This window comes from Mirounga angustirostris, unplaced genomic scaffold (assembly GCF_029215605.1).
Source record: "Mirounga angustirostris isolate CCGP_5_RB_7025 unplaced genomic scaffold, mMirAng1.0.hap1 SCAF_3, whole genome shotgun sequence".
In the NCBI taxonomy this organism is placed as follows: Eukaryota; Metazoa; Chordata; class Mammalia; order Carnivora; family Phocidae; genus Mirounga; species Mirounga angustirostris.
In genome coordinates this window covers 43,482,541-43,488,540 of record NW_026991711.1, presented here as the reverse complement: position 1 = coordinate 43,488,540, position 6,000 = coordinate 43,482,541, and the positions used below count along the sequence as shown (strand labels likewise).

At 36.8% G+C, this 6,000-nt stretch overlaps 1 long non-coding RNA gene across 1 annotated transcript in view; it reads left to right on the top strand.

The window, feature by feature from the left end:
* Positions 1-3,204: 3,204 nt before the first annotated feature.
* Positions 3,205-6,000, top strand: part of LOC135363740 (uncharacterized) — a 47,077-nt gene continuing 44,281 nt past the window's right edge. The window contains exon 1 of the long non-coding RNA XR_010409796.1: positions 3,205-3,374. This is a non-coding gene — a long non-coding RNA (uncharacterized LOC135363740). The remainder of the gene's footprint in view (positions 3,375-6,000) is intronic.

Genomic DNA, 6,000 nt, shown 5'->3' with positions numbered 1-6,000 from the left:
TTAATCAAATGGAAATTAATTAGAAAATGAAATCAAGATTGAAAAAGAAGCCATTAGATTTAGTAGTTAGTAAGAGCAAGTTCGATGTATTAGAATGAGGAATCAATTAAATCTTGGGGAATTTATGGAAAAATATTTTTTAAATGTAACTTAGAGGTAAGAGGGTTACAAAGAAATTATAAGACAAAGATGATAGGCAGCAATGATCTGTATAGTTAGACAAACTGAACAATAATGGACAAGTTACTTAATATTTCAGTATCAGTTTTCTCCTCTCTGAAATGTAAATAATCCTCAATTTGTTTTGGATGGGTAAATTGAGCAACATACATAAAATCTGTCACTATGAGCATTGGATAATAGAAGTTTAAATAACATTTGCAATCCCCTCACGTGTGATTTTACTCAGTTCTGCTTTTGAAGAATGAGAAGGATAGAACCCAGACCGCAGTATGCCTATGTTGAGGAGCAGTAGAGAATACGGTAGTGGAGATACGAATGTAGACTATTTTGTAGCCTTTGACTGTGCAAAGAATTGCACTAGGGATGTAGTTGAGTGGGATGATGGGAATTAAAAGAAGAAAAGTTTATAGAATAGAGGGAGAGATAAACTGAAGATGGGAAAGTGGATGGCTCAGTGCCTTCAAAGAGGTGGATAGGATGAAGTTGAATCATATGCCTGCAAAAGATTAGATTTGAGTGAATCCCCTGGTAACTTGTTTCTTTCCCTTCTTTTTAACCTCTTTGAATAACAGGTATTGGGTCATCTTGCAGTGGAAATTATATTAGACCAATTTGTAGAATATCTGAGGCAGGGTCCTCAGGCAAGTCTCAGTGTCTGCTACAGACTAAAGGTTTGTGTCGTCCCCAAATTCATATGTTGATGTTATTTGGAAGTGTGTGTGGGGGCTGAGACTTGGGAGGTAAATAGGTTGGATTAGGCCTTGAGAGTGGGGCCCTCATGATGGGATCAGTGCCTTTATAAAAAGAGGAGGAGACACGGGATCTCCCTCAGTTTGTGACACCAAGGAAAGTCTGTGTGAGGGGAACTGACCATGTTGGTACCTTAATCTCTGACTTCCATCCTCCAGAACCATGAGAAATAAGTTTTTGTTGTTTAAGCCACCTAGTCTATATGATATATTTTTTTTAAGATTTTATTTATTTATTTGAGAGAGAGCGAGAGCATGCTCACATGCAGGAGCAGGGGAGGAGGGGCAGAGAGAGAGAGAGGAAGAGCAGACTCCTGGATGAGCAGGGCTGCTATCCCAGGACCCCAGGACCCTGGGGAACATGACCTGAGCCGAAGGCAGATACTTAACCGACTGAGCCACCCAGGCACCCCTATATGATATTTCATCATAGCAGCTTCAACTGACTGAAACAGTGTCCCAGGGCTTACTTGGTTTACCCATTTGTATAATGAAGCCATTGGACTGAGAATCCTTGAAATCCTTTCCTGTTATTCTGACTTCAGTTCTGACAGTGTCTAAAACAGGTTCTTCTTGAATTTAGTGCTTGGCATCTTTTTCTTTGTTCTTAACCTGAAACTAATCCCTAAACTTTTGGGGGAAAAAAATCACAGAAGGCAGCCTGAGAATGTGTGAGAGTGGTTAGGGAGGGGAACTTTCAGTAGTTAGCCTAGGGAAGCCCAGATGTTTATAGGCTAATTATGTACATATCAGGATCAAAACTTTCACTCTGTTTTCTTCTCTTTCTCTTTCTCCCACCTTGTTTCTTTCTTTCCTTTATTTTGTTAAAATAAAAAGCAAATGGAGACCAGCCTTGAAAATTCCCTGAGCAGACAAAACCAATTTAGTCATACAAACAAAACTTAGGTTAGCTTCTTTTCCAAGACTAACGTGACCTGGGTCATTTCTTGCTTGTGCCTCTGGAAATCATCAGGAAACTTGAACTCTTTTCCAAAATTGATATGAGGGGACCACTAATCAATTCCCTATCATTTAAGAGAATTCTAATACTACAACCAGTCACTGTGAAGAGTAAACCGCCACTGCTTTCTCACTGTATAAGCTGCTTTATAAAAATACGCCCCTGAGCTTCATTCCGTCTTTTGGTCTGAGGGCTCTGGGCTCACAAACTGTCTTTTTGGCGTATGCACAAGGAATGTTTACCAATTACTACTTCAGTAATTCATTGGTTTTACTTCAGCAATTTTTAACTTTTGACACTTTCTTTTCATTCCTTCCTTCCTTTCTTCCTTTTTCCTACCTCTCCCACTTTTCAAAATGAAATTAGTAAATAGAAAAAAATAGCTCTTTTTATTCTCTATATTCAAATAAGATAGCTGGACCATTTTATGGATGAAACATTTTAGATAATTTTGCTTACAGATATTGAATGTTGATTTACTCATGAATTTTTATATTAAAATTTGTCCATTTTTATAAAGAACAGAATAGGAATTCTATAGTATATATCTGATGTGTATTTCTTCACAAGTCGTTTGGAAAATTTGAAGGTCAACATCTCACATGATTTCATGGACCCTTTCCAGCTCTAATTTTATGGTTACTGCCTATTCTTGTAAGAGCACATTCACATACCTTATACTCACATCCCACACAAACCTTAACACATATGCAGTCACACACACACACACACACACACACACAGACTCCCCCAAACACATCCACGAGCACATATACCCACATTTCTGCCAATAGATAAAATAAGAATAAGTAGTAATACAAATTTTCTAACAAAATTAGTTTATGACATTTCTGGAAGACACTGTAAACCAAATGTTTTCAAATATATTTTGATTTGAGGAAGAGTTTTAAAGATTCCCCCTTTTTTTTAAAGAAAAGTGTTGAAATCTCAATGTATTTTAGATTTCCTATCCCATTAGCTTTTTTCCCAATTATTTCTTAGGAAGAAAGTCTTAACATAATAATGATTTCTGTATTGTGCTGGAGAAAAGCGAGGTCTATGATACAGTGCTAATATGATACAGCTGAAATGCTTAATACCATAAGTTTTTCATACCATTTCTTATCACATTAACACAGGGACAGCATTCCTCTCCTGGCCAGCTTAGTCTCCCCATTGCCTCCAACTCCTGGAAATTCATGAATATTTAAAAGTTGTGACAAAGCTCTTGTCGATTCTGTGCTATGGCTCAACAGCTGAAGTTGGCTTTCTTTTTTCTTCCAGAAGCTGGATTCTCTCAAGGAAGATTCTGTCACCTGCAGTGGAGCACAGCACCTGTGAGAAAGGGGTAGGCCTTGCCAGATACTTCTCAGAACACAGGAATGAGGACTCTCTGATAGCAATCTGTTGTCATCCAATTGACTACACAGGACCAATGGGCTACAGGCAACACGTCTACCATGTCAGCAGCAAAAGGGGAGGTATGTATGTCCGTAGAGTTTTCTGTTTCTTCATTGCCAAGCTGCTTGCCAACTTGCTTGCGGTTACCAATGTAGCAATTTGACAGTTTACTGTTGATTCCCTTTAAGCTGATAGTTTTGCATAAGTACTTTGCATAGGCACTAAGGCATTTGAGAGAGAGCGAGAGCATGCTCACATGCAGGAGCAGGGGAGGAGGGGCAGAGAGAGAGAGGACAGTTGAAAAAAGAACAAAGAAAAAGATGCCAATTTAATTGGATGGTTTATTTCACAAATTCAACATTTGCCTAACCAGTAAATTAGAATGTTAAAAAGTGGAAGTAGAGTTATATATTATGAAACCCCCTTAACTATCAGCCTCAGCCAACCATGTACTTTTGACTGTCTGAAACTCAAGAGATAAGAGGGTCGTTGGGGAGGAGAGGAGAAAGAGAACTCACAGCCACCTGGATAAGCTATTGTAAATCCACTCGATAAAATGGTGAAGTTACCTTATTCTCAATCCTTCATATTACTTTTTGTTTTCAAGAAAAACAACTACTTATTTTAAGGATGGGATTATATACTTGCAGTTATTAATAACTTTTTTTTTACAAATATAAAGTTTGCTATATAAAAAAGTTCAGGAATAATTTTCTATTTAGTTTGAGATACATTTATTAGTATTCAAGGTATGAATTTGTTTACTTTGATAATTTTTAGTACTGAATTAATAGTGATTATTTGGGATCACTTGGCTTTTCTATGTGTAAATGACTTATAAATGGGGAATTTTGTCACCATTTCTTGACATTAGCATATATTTTTTTAAAGATTTATGTATTTATTTAAGAGAGAGAGAGAGGGAGGGAGGGGTAGAGGGGGAGGGAGAGAGAGACTCTCAAGCAGACTCCCTGCTGAGCACCAAGCTTGATACCAGGCTCCATCTCAAGACCCTGAGATCATGACCTGAGCTGAAATCAAGAGTCGGACGCTTAACCAATTTGCCATCCAGGCACCCCTGCCATTAGCATATTCTTATATTTTATTTCAAATAAAACAGCAGCAATATAGTATCATCAGAAAAGAACTATCAAGAGAAATGAGAGAAAAAAACAAAAGTTACATCACATCAATGTTTTCCATTTCTCTTTAAATAAAAATTCTATAAGCTATGTAGCCGTTATTAAAAGAAAAAAATTTTAGAAAAGCAACTGAAATGCTAACAATAACACTTTTAATCTGTCCAAATTTTTAGGAAAGGATAAAAATCCGGATATTTAAATGTAGCACTACAAGTCACCTTTACCCTGTGGACATTTGTTTATATAGACCAAACAGCTATGAAACTGAGCTGTGTTTTTGGCACTTTAAGGGACAAAGACATAAGAGCCAAAAACCAGGTTTATGCACAAGACAGAGTCTGATACCCTTCCCCATCTTAAGCTGAGAACTGATTGGCTATAATTTCATGGCAAAACTAACTGGAATTATTAGGACTTCATCAATAATTCAGTTTAGTGTTCTGGCTCCTGAATGGTCCAGTGAACTTCACATGTATAATTGGACTAAATATTTCCTGGAAATATAGTGCCCTTAGGATTCCAGATGAAGCTAATGAAATTTTTTCCTGGGAAAAAGATCTGCTAACCCAGACCTCAAATTACCCCATAAATTAATTTTCACACAGTGTTCAAGTTATAGCCTAAAATAACTAGACACACAATAAGACACAATAAATAAAAATCAGTGAAAAACAAAACAAAACAAAAAATAGCACAAAAACTTGAGATATTGAAATTATCAGACACAGGTTATAAAATAACCAACTTTAAAAGACATGGGGGAAAATCTTGAAAATAATTACAGAGAGCAAGAAACTATAAAAAGTAAAATGCTGATTTGGAAAAGAATCAAATAGAAACTCTGAAAGTGAAAAACACAAAAATTAAAATTAAAAACTATAGATTAAACACAACTAAATGAAGCTTATTAATCAGAATTATTAAAGAATATAGAGAAGATATGGAAAATACAAAATAGAAAATAGGCATTGAGGATACTATAAAAATTATAGTAATCTATTACTTATATCTTCTGTAATATATATTTACAATAGAATGAGAAAACTTTGATTTTTTTAAAGATTTTTTTATTTATTTGAGAGAGAGGGTGGGTAGGAGCAGAGGTTGAGAGAGAGGGTCAAGCAGACTCCGCACTGAGCATGGAGCCCGACATGGGGCTCAATCCCAGGACCCTGAGATGATGACCTGAGCTGAAACCAAGAGTCAGACGCTTAACTGACTGAGCCACCCAGGTGCCCCAGAAAACTTTGATTAAAAAAAAAAAATCTAACCTGGAATATTATGCCCAATGAATATATATTTCAAAATCACTTTCAAAATACACATTTTCAAGCACATGGGTGGCTCAGCTGGTTAAACATCTGCCTTCACCTCAGATCATGATCCCAGGGTCCTGGGATCGAGCCCTGAGTCAGGCTCCCTGCTCAATGGGGAGCCTGCTTCTCCCTCTGCCTCTGCCCTTCCCCCTGCTTGTGCTCTTTCTTTCAAATAAATAAATAAAATCTTCAAAATACACATTTTCAAAGAAATATAAACATACAATTCACCACCCAGAGAAGTACAC